This window comes from Dipodomys ordii, unplaced genomic scaffold, assembly GCF_000151885.1.
Source record: "Dipodomys ordii isolate 6190 unplaced genomic scaffold, Dord_2.0 Scaffold5, whole genome shotgun sequence".
In the NCBI taxonomy this organism is placed as follows: Eukaryota; Metazoa; Chordata; class Mammalia; order Rodentia; family Heteromyidae; genus Dipodomys; species Dipodomys ordii.
In genome coordinates, this window is record NW_012267221.1 from 10,277,517 (window position 1) to 10,293,273 (window position 15,757).

General features: G+C 38.6%; 1 protein-coding gene across 2 annotated transcripts in view; it reads right to left on the minus strand.

The window, feature by feature from the left end:
- Ccdc148 (coiled-coil domain containing 148) overlaps window positions 1-15,757 on the minus strand; it is a 204,469-nt gene that overhangs the window by 10,231 nt on the left and 178,481 nt on the right. The window lies entirely within an intron of this gene.

Here is a 15,757-nt window from a genome sequence, read left to right on the forward strand (position 1 = left end):
ACCCCCTTCCAGCACTGTCCTTTCCCCTTGATCTCTCTTCTCCCCTTCTAAATAATAATCTTTCTTTTCTCTTAAATACCTACTATCTATTAAACCCTTGGCCAGATAATTTGGGCACATTACCAAGAAGCTTACAAATGTCTTTTGGGCAGAGAAGGCAAGTGTGAGGTTGATATATGAGACCCCAGTAACCAAAGGTCACAGGGAGGGGAAAGGTTCTATGTGACAAGAGCAACATCAAGGATATATGTGGACAGGGAGGTACAGGGAAGCACTGGTGGGCTGAGCCCAACAGTCATATTTTAAGAAAGTATGGAGTATTTTAAGTATGTATGGGAAGGAATATTCTTTGCAAACTGGTAGCTTGGGAGGCTGGCACTGGAGGAGAAGCACATGCAGGGAAAAGAAGGACAGAAACACAAATCTAGCCTGGAATTTAGAAGGAAAACCCCAGCTTCATTTGGGGGATCATGGCCATCTTCTAGTTTATCTCCAATATTATGAGTCAGAACAGTCAAGAAGAGTGGATTAAAAGACCCAACAGTCCAGAACTCTCCCTCTCTCCCATGCTTCCGTGTCATAGAAAGCTCTATTTCTCATTTTCTCCAGTATCACCAAGGCATGACACAACCTCTCTAATGAAGTTCTACTCAATTTAAGCACTGAGTACAAGCTAAGTGAACTACTGTGAAGGTTCAATTAAAAGATACCCTGGGACTTGGCAATTACCATATGCTAATTCTTGGAACCTTTGGAAAGTTTCTCTTCCTGTGGGATATATAGGTTGCTTTGTCTGCAACAAAGTTTTTCCCTTCTCTGCTTTGTGGGAAAGTAATAGCTGTTCCTGCCAGGGGAGCTTGACAGTGAGGAAGAAACTGCAAGCGAGATTACATGCACTAGTGTCATAGAGAAGCGTAACTCACGTCTACTGTGAAGCTCATTTAACAGTTATTTACTAAGCTAGTTGCCAGTCATGAGTTAAACACTGTACAAGGCACTTGCAATACAATGATCACTATGGAGGTCTATGCTGGGAGAACCGACAATCTAATCCTAAGAGTAAAAAAAAAAAAAAAAAGGCAATTATAATTGTTCAGGTTGTGTATTCTCTGATAAGACAATGGGGTCGAGGCCTTTGGAGAGGTGCCTTTGCTAGATTTGAGAGCATTTGAATTTGAGACCCAACAAAGGAGCAAAAATTCACCTAGGGAAAGAAAAGATAGGGGTTGTAGGCATGGCCCAGTTGGTAGAGCACCAGCCAATGTCAGGTGCTGAGTTTGAGTCCCAGTCTCAAATCTAAAAAAAAGAAAAGAAAGAAAAGATTTTTAAAAATATGCCAGGAAGAAGAAAAAAATAACATGTGGAAGTCTAAAGCGTGGTGTGCTTGAAAAACTAGAGAAGAGTTAGAAAGACCAAGTACAAACAATGCAAGGTTGATAGGTGCCAAGAACTCAGGATGAAGTGTAAAGATGGGATCAGGTCATGGAGACTCTGCAAATGTGAGAGTTATTAATCAGAGAAATACAATGATCCAAATAAATTTCTCTGCAATATAGAAGATGGTCAGAGCAATTCAGATAGAAGCTGATTGTTTTCTGACCTACGGCAGGGGGGGAATTGCTAGGAGGTCAGAGAAGATGAGAATTTAAAAGATACAGAGGAAATAAAATAAATAGAAAAGGTTAGTTTATCTCACAGGGAGGGAAAGAGAGACAGAAAGAATATGAGGTTTCTGTCTGGCAGAGTAAACAATGGTGTCTTTCTAAGGCTGGAAACCTAAAAGAGGGACAGGCAAACGAAGAATAAAGGTTCAGTTTGGAAACAGAACTACCTTCTGATAGTTCAGCTGGAGAAATGGAGAGGACTGTCATCCAAAGCATGGAATTGAAGCCACCCCCAGGAGCACATGGTGTATCCAGGATGAGAATGTAGTTAGAAGACAAGTAGGCCTAGGACTGATTTCCAAGGAAATAATACCAAATGAAGGGACACAAGAAAACTCCTTAGGAAAATGAGGTGTTATAAACGACCCCAAAGTTCTAAAGAATTGTTGAGCATTTTTGTATGCACCACACTCTTAAGAAGTGAGTACATAATTGCAAGTGATTTAAAAACACCTTCAAGTGTAATAACAGGACATGGTTGGTGATCTTGGCAAAAGCAGCCAGAGATAGCTGAAGAACTAGTGGCATAAGGCAGTAAGAGATGCAGCAGAGACTCAGGGTAGACCTGGAGGAAGCACAAGATTGGCCACAGAAGAATAAAAGTTAATCTGATAACCTTAAAGACCTGCATAAGAAAATTTAAGGACAAAGGTCGCACATCCATTCTTTATTTTTACAGATGCTGTGACTGAAACTCAACCTCATTTTAAAAGGAGAAAGTCTTAGTCTTCTTCTTCTACTCTAGCTAGAAAAAAATTCTTTGCCTAAAGAGAAGTGATGCAGAAAAGCTCTTGGGAGAAGGCCAAACACTCACATATTCATGGGGAAAGAAAATAGCAACATAGTAAAGTCAATCATTTGGAAAATTTTTCCACATAAATACTTTTAGCCATTTGAGGTAGCAGATTTTCTCCAAATTAAACTGTTGCTATGAAAGTCAATGTCAGGAAGTGGCTAAACTCAATAGTTTTTAAGTTGTGCTCTGAATTCCCAAATAGGAACCTTGCATTCATTTCTCAGGCTATTTTACGCTCCCTGAGTCTACAAAGGTGAAAGCACTGCAGAAGAGACAGTTTCCACTTCTCTTGGGGGGGGAGGAAAAGCATCATATTGTTCAAAAGCAACAGCTGCTGTTGAATTGGGCACAGCATTAACAATAACCTGAATAGAAGTTTATTTAAACCTCCAGGCCTGAATATAGTTGAAGGGACAGTAAGCTTTCATGCAGAAATGGAGAGTTGATATCTCATCCGGGAGACTTTTTATGTGCTCACTATGCTCTAAGAAGTGGGTCCACAAATGAAGGTGGTTTGAAAAACACCTTGAGCTGCAGTAACAGCCTCTACTAGCTTCAATAAAACTTCAGTAAGAAATGAGCAAAGTACACCATTTTGGCTTTCCTGCTATGTGGAGTCACAGGTGATTCCAGTCTCAATAGCTATAGCAACCAATGGTGGAAAAGACTCTTCAGTAAGAAATCAGTGGCAAGTTCTACAGTTAAGCAGCAGAAGAAGGAAGAAGAAGGAAAAAGGAAGGAAGAGGAGAAGGAGGAGGAGGAGGAGGAGGAGGAGTTGTTTTAAGCAATACATAAAACAGTCTAGAGACAACTCTTAAGGTGTGGGCTCCAAAAGGATTGAACACATACAAAAATGTTTTGGGGAAGTGATCAAAGGCACTTTATAAACAAACTTACTACTTAGTGTTTAAGTCACAAACTTCCCTACTGAACAGAAAATCTTTAAACAAGCCCATGCAAGAGGCGTTCCTGCCATAGAGTTTCAGGACTAGGACTGTGGGGGAATGTGTTTCTGCCTGTTGGGAAATCCTTTTATTTATTTAATTTTGGCTCCAATCCACTCAGTAGGTGATTCTTCCCAGCAAGAGAAAGGACTTCTCCATTTTCCACAGGATATTGTGACAAGGAACAATGGGCACCTCAAAACAGAGGTAGGCCAGGTGCCTGCACCTCTCAAACAAAACCGGGAATGAAGGGAAAATTGCATGAGCAGATGTTCATGATGCACAACATAACCCTCCTGAGTTACCCACAGCCAGGAACACTCCTACACCGTGGGGATTCTGGTGAGGACATCTGGAGAGTCCAATTTCTGCAAATAGTAATGTGAATCCTGACACAAGGCTGTGAGATCCTGGTACAGATGGGCGTGGGGCAAGAACAAAGAGGACTCAAAGCACATTTGCAGAACCAGAAACAGATGAACCCCTGCCAGCCCCAAACAGAGACTATTCTTCCAGTTCAGAGCGCCTACTGGCTCCTTTGTGAGGCTCGTGGAACCCCATTCTTTCACTGATTGTTAATTCACTAAATTAACACATAGTTATTGAAGCACATAGTTACTAGGTGCCAAGCACAGCTCTAGGTACAATAGTAGGGAAAAACAATAAAAAGGTTACCACCCTGTTAACTTTTATATAATTCCTATTTTTATGTATATTTTAATGTATTTTATACCTACTTAAATTCATACTCTGGTAAAATGCATCGTTTTTTTCTGAACAAATTATTTGAACTGATTATGAAATCTTAAAATAGACAGTACTGTTGAGATTGTGGTAGATTGTGATGCTGGTTTTCAACTATGACTGTCATTAGAATCATTGAAACATACAACAACAACAACAATCACCAAAAACAACCTTCAGTGGGCAGAACCCTGGGCCCTACCCTACTAACAACATCACAATCTGATTGTGGAGCCCATGCACTGTGTTTGGTGACAAGTGCCCCAGATGAAGCAGGTAGCGTTCAGGGAAAACCAAAACTTCATAGCTCGATAATTCTCAAACACGAGCTTACATCAGTGTCACCTGAAGGATGATACTTCTGGAGCCTCTGATTCCATAGCAGTGGGTAGAGCCCAAAATATCTCCATTTCTAATCCACATGCTGCTGTTGGTCTGGGGACACATCAGAGGGCTCTACGTGACCATTATTATCAAGACAAAAATTGGTACAAATTACTGTCTAGGCACACTCATTTGTGTTTGAGTGCTAAACATCACAGTTAATATGCCTCAGAACTGATCCAGCCTAGAAATTCCTGTGTGATGTTGTTGACATTCAATAGCAAAGCATCTTTCAACCCTGTCCTTCCCATCCCTTCCCCCAACACTGTGGCCCAAACATAGATGAATGTCAGGTTCCCTGCCTTTTTAGGCTTGGCTTAGAGCAGGTGATGGACAGCTGTAACAATGGCTGGTACTGAGCCACTTTCCTTCTGATGGACAAACCACTGAGAGTCTTGATGACAGTTGAGAACCTCAGGCTTCTGGCTCATATTTAGAGTCTATTCAGAAAAATCAAAGAGGAGGTAACTCGAGGCATCTCGGCCTTATAAAGAACTATGAGCCACTTTCTTTGGTAATAGTTTTTGCAGCCAAGAGGTGGTAGATATATTTTATTACACTGGAAACAAAAACCCATAAATGGGAGTGAAGTATATTGTTTATTGTTGTTGGTTACGGTCAGTTCCAAGCCTACTGCCCAAGTTCACCTGAGATGGAAGTACAGAGATATAAAAGTGCAGAGACTATGTACCAAAAATGTGAGAGAGTCCAGAACTGAAAAGCATAATTATTCCTAACTCTTTCTACTTGCTATCTGACTTGCCTAGACTATTCATTGTCAACATTTCACGTGTGAGATAGGCAAGGCAAGGTGTTTTATCTATACACATTTAACTATTATCCACAAATAAATAATAATAATAATAATAAGTAACCAAAACCTAATTCTAATCATCACACACCAGCAACTCTAAACTCTGTTAATGATAAATGCTCCAACCTCTAGATGATACTACCCACCTGCCTCCGCTTTTGATTGGTCCTTTCAATAGTTTTCAGAATTGGGAAGCACAGTTTCTTGAAGGTGACACTACTCTATTGTAATTCCTGGAAATAGAGAGTATCTGTGGAGAAGAGGCTATATTGTCTTTAGTCCCTAGTGACAATTCTAGAAAAGTTTATTCATGTATTTATTTGCCATTAGGACTTCTCTTGGGAACTGTCTATTTTCTCATTGGATTCTTTTGTTGTTTAAAATTTGAGCACTTTATATAGTCTAGATATTCAGCTTCTGTTCAATAAGTCCATTATAAAGATTTTTCTCCCATCCTATGGATTGTTTCTTCATTTAGATAACTATTATCTATGATGGAAGGTTTTAACTCTGATGCAACTCACTGAATCCATCTGCTCCTGGACTTTTCTTACTTGAGAGACTGCTTTAATATCATTGTTCATCACTGATCTATTTATGTGGTTTTTATCCTTTTGGTTAAATTTTGGTAGGTCATATGTGTCTATAAATTTATTCATTTCTTCTAAATGTTCCAGTCTACTAGAATGTAAGTTTTCTAAGTATTAATCATCTTCTGAATTTCATTGTCATTTGTTATGATTACCCCTTTCATCTCTATTCTTAGTAATGTGGGTCCTCTCTTTTGGCTAGTTCGCCTAAGTTTGTGAATCTTCCTTATCTTTTTAAAGAACAAACTCTTTATTATTTTTATTGTTTAAATCAACTCTGTCAAGATCTCTTTTTTTGTCTTTTCTTTTTTGGTACTGGGAATCAAACCTAAGACATTGCAGTTGGTAGGCAATAACTTTGCCATTGAGCTATATCCTAGCCCTGTCAAGAACTTTATTAGTTCTTTCTACTAATAATTGCAGGTTTGGTTTAATCTAATGGTACACATTATATTTGGGTTTTTATAAGTTTTGAATATAGGAACTCATACTATAAACTTCTTTACACTGCCTCTTCTTAGTTCAAAAAGTTCTGGTAATTTGTGTGTTCATATGCACTTGATTTTTAGGAATTTTTATTCTGCCTCCCTTATTGTTTCAATGACTTATTAACAATCCAAAACTGTACTGTTTATTTTCTACATGTTTGAATATTTTATGTAATTTCTTTTGCTGTTGATTTCTAGTTTCATCATGTCTGGTAAAATGAAGGAGGTTATTTAAATTTTCTTGTTAAAAGTTTAGGTTCTAGAATGATCTATTTTGGATAAAACTCCATGGGTTTCTGTGAAGAACATGCACGTGGCAGTTGTTAGAACATTCTGTGCATGTTTGTTATGCCCATTTCACCTGTAGTGTTATTTGATTATCAATTTCTTATTGACTTTTTGGTCTATCTATTGGTGAGAGTATGGTTATCCACTATTATTTTATTGAGTCTATCTGTGATTTTATGCCCATGAGTGTTTGTTTAATGAAGTTGAATGCACCAACATTTGGTTTATAGATGTTAACCATGGTTATTTTCTCTTGAGAGATTGTTCCCTTTATTAGTATGAAGTAGCATTTGTCTCATAACTCATTTGGATTGAAGTTGACTTCATCAGATATACTTCATCAGTATAGCTCCTCCTGCTTGTTTGGAGGGCCCTATTGCCTTCGAAAACTTGTGCAGCTTTTCACTTCAAGCCTGTGTTTGTCTTTGCCATAGAAGTGCATATCTTGTAAGCAAGGAATGGTGAGGTCTTGTTTTTTAAACTAACCCACCAACCTGTGTCTTTTGATTAAAGAGTCAAAACCTTTAATATTCAGTTATTACTAAAATTATACAGTAATTTTTGTCTTTATAATAGTTAATTCTCTCCTAATTTTCACTTGCTTATTACTCCTCTAATGAGATTCATTCTTTCCTATATTATCATTGTTATGTGTATCTTCATCTTCTGTATGTAAGATTGCTTTTCCATATTCTGTAATGCTAACTTAGTAGTTACAAATTCCTTTAGTTTTGCATGTCATAGGTTTTTAATTTCTCTTTCAAATATAAATGAGAGCTTTGCTGTATCAGTAATGTAGGTTGGCAGCTATTTTTCTTTCAGAGCTTGAAAGACATTATTCCATGCACTCTTTGCTTTGCTTTTAAAGTTTCTGTTGAGAAATTTGCTGTTACACTGAGCATTTGCCTTTATAGATTACCTGGCACTTTTCTCTTGCAGCTTTTGTATTCTTTTTTTTTCTGTATAATACTGGCAATGAAGAACTGAGGAACTCTGGCACTCTGGCTGCCAGTCTCAGTGTTTATAGACTGTACCAAGCAGTTCACTACCCTGTGGAAGGAAGGAGGTTAGGGGAGAGCATGTGATCCTGAGTCCTGGGTTCTGAGCTCTCTGGCAGTAGACACCTGCAGCTAGTTGACTGGAGAGCAAGCACTATGCCTCTCACAGGCTTCGCATTCAAGTTTTAGCTTAGACAGTGGGACTTGTTCATGACAGGGTTGATAGGGCAACTGAGCTGTACACTGCCTGAGCTCCCTACTGAATCAACTTCTATGCAGGTCCACATTAGATTCTCTCCTTTTCCATGACTACTTCTCATGATCATTTCCCATCCAGATTCAGTGGCAAGATGTTTCAAGGCTCCCTAAGCCATGGTTGCCTCTTTTTTTCAAGTCTCCACAGTAGCTCAGTCTTTCAGTAGGCTCCTTCTCAACATATAGCTCTCTGAGAAAAGGAAAGTTTTAAAAAAATGTCTTTCTTATTCAATGCTAACCTGCCACATTGATATAACTTCTTATTCCAAACCTCACACTAGGTTTAATGTTTGAGGGAAGTATGAGCTTACCCCATAGGAAATTCTATGTACTGAGTCCAAGGGCACCTAGCTTGCCTTGTTGTGGAGGTTTCAAGAGCCACTCCTCTCTTGTGGGGCAGAGAAAGTGGGGCTGCTGACTGTTCCCAATTTACTCTGTTGCCCTTCTATTTCTCTGTGTTTTTCAGCTGCTCTCTCCCTGGTTCCTGGCTTCTGATGCTCTTCCTCTTCTTCTCTATTCTGAATATAATACTATTTGTGACAGAATCATTCAAGGAGCTGAAGAAGAAGAATTTGAACCACTAGGGAACAAGTATATGTCTGGTTTCTTCAGACAACCAGGAGCCATGAATGCCAAAGGCCAAATTAATTCACAATATCCACAATGCAGACTTTTTAGGATCATGATTTTGGAGGGAGGTCATGGCCAAGAACAATAGGACTGTTTTCAGGAATTATTTATGATGAACTGAAAGGTAAAATGTTATCTAAGAAGAGCAGTATTTATTTGCATAATTGCTTCTATACATTGGCTTATTTAACGATCATATAGGAAAGCACCATGTGCAGGCATGTATAACAACCATATTTCTGCACAAAAAATAAACTTGAACATAATTAGAAGCACAAATCAAAGTCCCTGCCTTTGTACACACAGAAGCTGTCACTTGCCCTATGAGTTCACTGAGAAATTATGTCTATTTCACACAAATTAGGTAATTTGCACAGTGACTCTTGAACTCACAGATAGTTAATGGTCAATACAGTTTAACCTTTCAATTAATATATATTAGACTTTAAAAATCTTTAAGAACCTAAGTGATTATTTAATGATTATAACTAGGGAACTTCAGGTTTAGGGTTTAACTTACAACAGCAAAAGCTTTCATTAACTTTTTAATCCCACTTAAGTTTGTAAAGAAAAAGCAATTTATTGTTGTTTCCTTTTTATTTTTGCTTTGTGCCAGAACTAGGGCTTGAACTCAGAGCCTTGGCACTATCCCTTAGCTATTTTTCTCAAGCCTAATTCTCTACCACTTGACCACAGTTCCATTTCTGGCTTTCTGCTGGCTCATTAGAGGTAAGAGTTTCATAGACTTCTGCCTGGGCTGGCTTTGAACCATCACCCTCAGATCTCACTCTCCTGACTGAGGAGCCACCGGGCACCTGGTAAGAAATGTTTTTAAAGGTAAGAAAATGCTAAGCATGAGTGATTAGGTTTATTCAAGGGTTAACAATTAATTCTCAAAAGGTATATATAATTTCTGAAGCCCAGATTTTCAAAGGGAACCTTCTCAGAATCACAAATACTGAACAAAGCATACACAATGCTGTTAGTAAAACAGACCACCATGTTGTAAGATCATAACCGTCCGTTTTTATCTATTTTAACTTCTATTTATTGTGAGAATTGGCATTAATGCCCATCCCTGCCCATTTTGGGAGGTAAACATTGCAGAGTGATGTCTTAACTGTTTCCCTTGTTCACTGTAGTGTTGGGTGGAGTGGCACAGAACATGAAAGCAAGCACAGTCCTCTCCCTCAAGCAAATAATTTATGTAAATAATAGTAATAAAACTTGGCTTCTGTAATACTTCTTACATTCTCTTTCTTCCTTCTCAGGTCTCTCAGAACTTTTGTAGACACCAAACATCAAAAGGACCAAAGATTTTTTTTTTTTTAGTGATTCAGCCGCCCAAGGCAATGAAGTCAACCTTGATTTTCTTTCAGCCTAAAAAAATGATCAGCAAAGAGGCTTCGCAAACAGCTTCTTTAACATTTGATGTGAAGGGAACCAAAAATCAGTGTAACAGAACGGTTACTTTCATAAACACCTTTGGGGTTTTGGTTTTCTTTCATTTCTTTTCTTTCTTTTTAGTAACCTTTCTAACCTCCCCTCTAGGAACACTATAAACTGTTTTCTTTAGCAAAATGTGTGGGTTAGACATTCAAAATATGTTTTCAAAAAACAATGACAATAATTTATATTTTGGGTTTGTGGGTTTTTTCCTAGTGCTTTCCCCTTAGCTCTCTAGGAAGCTGACTTAGTCCAGCTATAGTTGATGTTGAACCAGCTTTTTCATTGACTCACTCAGCAGATTCTGTCTCAGGATCAGGCCTTTGGGACTGAGTCCTCAACTCATTATCACTTTTTTTTCTTTAAAGACAGACACCTCCATAAAAAGTACACTCAGGGGGCTGGGAAGGTGGCTTACTGGTAGAGTGCTTGGATTCAATCCCTCTGCACCATATAAGCAGAAAAAGCCAGAAGTGGCCCTGTGGCTCAACTGGTAGAGTGCTAGCCTTGAGCTGAAGAGCTGAGGGACAGTGCCCAGGCCCAGAGTTCAGGCCCCACAACCAAAAATAAAAAAAATTTAAAAAGTACACTGAGTAAATGAGCCTTTATGTTTATATTTCCAGAGAGAAGACCTTTCCCCACAGCTTTGGTGCATATCCTTCAGTGTTTTCTGGTGAGGTGCCAAAGTTGGCATTTCTTTTTTGTTTTTTGTTTTTGTATGTTTTTTTATTGTAAAAATGCTGTACAGAGGGGTTACAGTTACATGAGCAAAGTAATGAGTACATTTCCTATTGAGTATTGTCTCCTCCTTTTTCTGCCTACCATCGCCTTCTCTCCCACCTCCCCCCTCCCTCCCAACCACCCCTACTCCCACCCCTGCTCCCACCCCTGCCGAAAATGTAAGGTTCGTTTTCAACATAGTTTTTTGTACATCTCATTGTTACAATGGGTTCAATCTGTATCCTTTGTAGAGAGCTGCGTGCAGCCACACCTGGAAGATGGCGCTGGCTTCCGCCCTCCGCCTTCCCGATGGCGAGTGCTCTCTGTGGTAAACAACTCCTTATATGGCTAAGGCATAGAATCTGGCTTGCTTCCGCGCACCTGGACCTAATTGGTGGTTCCCACGTGGCGTTTCAGGGTTGGCTACCCAGCGGGTACTTAAGGCTGTGGGGAATTCTCCCCGGGGTTGGGGTCAGAAGATTGCTCAAAGGTCCTGAATAAACTGCAGAGAGAAGAGCTCGGTGTCGCATCTTCCTTCCTGGTCGAGGCGGTCTTGACAATTCTTACTTAAGCATTTTGTTTTTTTCCTTCCACTCCCCGAATTAGAGAAGTATATATACAAGATGCATGGCACCAACATCAAATACAGTGAAAACAGGGGTTATACTATGGGGGAGGAACACACACACAGCAACAAAATCTCATGATAATTATAAATATGTTAAGAAAAACTTCTCTGAAGAGGAAATAAAAGTGGCCAATAGACACATGAAGAAATGCTCAACCTCTCTGGCCATAAAAAAAGTACAAATCAAAACATTGAGAGTCCACCTCACCCCAGTTAGAATGGCTATAATCAAAAACTCTAATAACAACAGATGTTGGAGGGGATGTGGACAGAAGGGAACCCGACTGCACTGTTGGTGGGAGTGTAAACTTGTTCAACCACTTTGGAAAGCAGTATGGAGGTTCCTCAAAAGACTCCACATAGAACTCCCCTATGATCCAGCAATCCCACTTTTGGGCATTTACCCAAATGATCATAAACAAGGCCATACTAAGGCTACCAAAACAACTATATTTATCGCAGCATTATTTACCATAGCTAAGATATGGAACCAAGCCAGATGCCCCTCAGTAGATGAATGGATCAAGAAAAGGTGATTTATGTATACACACACACACACACACACACACACACAATGGAATTCTATGCTTCCATCAGAAAGAATGACATTGCCCCATTTGTTAGGAAATGGAAAGACTTGAAAAAAATTATATTAAGTGAAGTAAGCCAGGCACTAGTTGTTTGCAATAACTAGTACATGTGTTGGACAAGCAGAAAAGGCCAAAAGCTATATACATATGACCATATAAAATGATGTTAAGCAAAATAAACCCCAAGATAGGGACACAAGTGTTTTTTTTTTGCTTGCTATTGTTTCTAACATATTTATAATATATCATGTGATTTTTTTTGTTGCAAAGGTGGCATTTCTACCAAAAGAGAAGTGTGTAGCTCTTTCCTGAGGCCAAGCACATAATGTTGAAATAGTATTATCAATTCACTAGAGAAGGAGCCAACTTTATCGAAAAAGGTAATAAACAGCAGAGATCCACATAATTTACAAATAATACCTAGATCACTGAGCTTCATCTTCCATTTTAAGGACATATACATTGATACTTTCTCAGCCTCATTTAGGTGGGAATGAAAATGAGTCTTCAGAAACCCTGTATTTTCCTTTCCTACATGAAGCAACAGATGTCCACAACTATCTTCCACAGGACATCTCTTTAGTCACTTCCCAAAGGAAATGAAGAAACTTCTAGATGGCAGTATAATTAGGGAAGTATCATGAAATGGGGTTCTAACCAGTCACAATTTTAAAAATTCAATAGTATATCCTAACCCTAATTAAACCACTAACTTGAGAGTAGCTGGGGGAGGGGGGGAATAATCCCAAGAGAAGCAGAGAAGCGTTTCTTAAGTAAGTTTTTGGAGTGAACAAATAGTTACCTAACTTTTACGAATTTTCATTTTAATAAATGCTGTATACTAGCCCAACATTGCTCAATTTCAACAGATTTGACAAGGGTCACTAAAAGAAGAGCCCTGTCTATATCAACACAGACAGTCAAGCCATATCATGAGAGAAAATAAAAGCAGGCTCCTACCATAAGGAGTCCTCTGATCAGGCCCAGAGGACAGACTGGCTCTCTCCTCGGGCCATGTCATGACCCTATAAGCAGTAAGTATGCTGAAAAGTTTATTTCATCCTTTTTTTTTTAAAGCAAAGTCTGACTATATATCCCAGGCTGGCCTCAGATTTTACTCTGTAGCTCATGGTAGCTCACAACCCTCCTACCTTAGCCTTTTGCATTTTGATATTACAGATGTAAACCACTGTTCAGCTTTCATCCACATTAAGCTGAAAAAAGTATTATTAAATATTAATGGTGCCCCTTAAAGTTAAGTTGCTTACTTTGACATAAGCTATTAGGTAGTCCTGTTGTCTGGGTAGAAAAAAGAAGGATATTTTATATTTTTCCTGAAGCTATAAGTTAGTGTTTATATGATTCCAGTTTCTTAGAGGCATAGTCAACCTTGCCATGTATATGAAAGGCAACTCACATTTCTAAGTGACTCTGCATTACAATCTTTATTGTCTTCTCCCAGATGTCTCAACTCCTATCTGCCAGATCTTGTTATTTCAAGAGACAAGAATATTCTGGAAAGCTCCCTTTTGAATATACATCTTCCTGATATCATGTCTCTGCTTTGTCTGGTACCTGTCACATCAAAAACTCTATCTTCTGCTCCGATTCTTGGCTTTAAAACTAATTTTATCACTTGCTTACAGACAAGATTATAGGTATGCATATATGTGTACATATATATAATATGCAGGTATATATTTTTCAAGTAGAAATACCTTGCTTAGACTGACTCAATTCTATGCTTTAAAAAATGTTCACATATAGATATCAATGTAATTATAGACAGTCTTTCTGCACTGTCTAACTGCTATCCACCAGAGGAGGACCCATTCTGAGCCCATCCAACATAAAATTTGTATAGAAATCTTAGGAAGCTAGAATATTTGGAGGATTGCTTAGATTAATTTATGCCAAAGACTTCTAATGTGAAAGAAAAAAAGGCTCCAGTAGCCTTGTTCTTTTAGAAACACTTAGAACTTTCAAACCCTCTCAATCAAGCTAGTAATGACAATTTTTCATTTGTGAGATTTGGAAGAGTTATAAAGAATAAGAAGCTATAATATTTTGACAAAGTGATACATTTTTCTCCTAGTTTGTTTGATGGAAACCTGTGGACTTTTCCTCTTCAATAATAAAATATTATAACAACAAGCACATTTGACGGTATAAAGTGTTTATAGGAACACTTAGATATACATACTTATTAGGTATGTATGAAATGTCTTATGTTTTGAAAATCATCTATTTAAAGGTATCACATATACATTATCAAGCCAGATTCTCATAAAAAATATTTATTATTCAACTAATATGTAAAATGCTTTTATACCCTTCTGACTGAATAAGAAAGAAAGCAAGTCTAAGCTGGGCAACAGTGGCACATGCCTGTGATCCTAACTACTCAGGAGCCTGAGCTCTGAGGATTGTGGTTCTGAGCCAACTCAGGCAGAAAAAATCTTGAGACTCTTATCTCCAATGGAGCATGCACACATACGTGCAGAGGTGGACCTGTGGCTCAAGTAGCAGAGCACTAGATCTGAGCTAAAAAGCTCAGAGACAGAGCCCTGGCCCAAGAACGAGCACAAGAAAAAAGAAAAGAAAATAGTTATAATTTTTTACTTTAATTAAGATGGATACTCCACCTATTTCTAAAAAAATTTGAAATCATATATATATATATATCAAAGTTAAAAATCAAAGATAAAAAGTCAAATACAAGGAGTGGATATTTCCAAAGCAGCTGACAGTTAATTGTCCCAGCTGGGCCATGAATTTGCTTCTCACAGCACTTGCTCCCCAGGTTGGACTGCAAATGCTGTACCTGTTCAACCCCATGTTCAGAGGTGTTTCCAGCCCTGTCTCACCAGCAGGGGCCATAGATTAGTTATACTGTATTACTGTATTACTCAGAAACCAGCTGCACTGGAATCTTCAATTACACCTGTTTTTAAAATGTAGGTTCTCAATCCTAGGTTCTGTAATCTGTATTTCACATATTCACCAAGTAATAATTTTTCTCTCTAAAATGTTGAAACCCCTGCCTTTCTAGAATTGGTGCCTATGGCATAGAAAAGCCAGTATCACGGAGATAAGAAAATTATTCTACTGAACAGTACATTGAATGCTACTTTATTTCCTATTATTTTTGCCCTGTGCTGACAAGGTTTTCCAATGTCTAATCCAAAATCTACTACATTTTCCTTGTGGTTGGACAGGGTCTTTTCTGATTATAATGTAATTCTCTCTCCCAGTATCCCATCTGCATCCTGCTCATATACTCTTTATTATTTCCTACCATAGACTCCTGATAGTTGTGCTTGTCCTATAACCTAAACTATTCTGATTAGTCCATTAAGTGTTAATATCTTTTTTGTCTTGTTTGGGATCCATTTGCCTCATTTTGGTTCTGGGCATGTGTGAGATCCTTCCTCCGCCAATGCCCCATATGTAGGAGAGTTTATCTGTCATCCTTTGCCCTCTCTCTTTCTCTCTCTCTCTCTCTCTCTCTCTCTCTCTATTGGTTTGGGCTCTGTCTCTGAGCTTTTTTACTCAAGGCTAGTGCTCTACTACTTGAGTTACAGCTCCATTTCCAGCTGTTTTTTGTTATTGGTGTTGGTGTTGGTCATAGGGCTTAAACTGGGAGTCTGGACACTGTCCCTGTGCTCTTTTCTTAAGGGTAGCACTCTACCACTTTGAGCCATAGCTCCACATCCCATTTCCAGCTTTTTAGTAGTTAATTGGAGATAAAAAGCCTGACAGACTTTCCTGCCCAGGC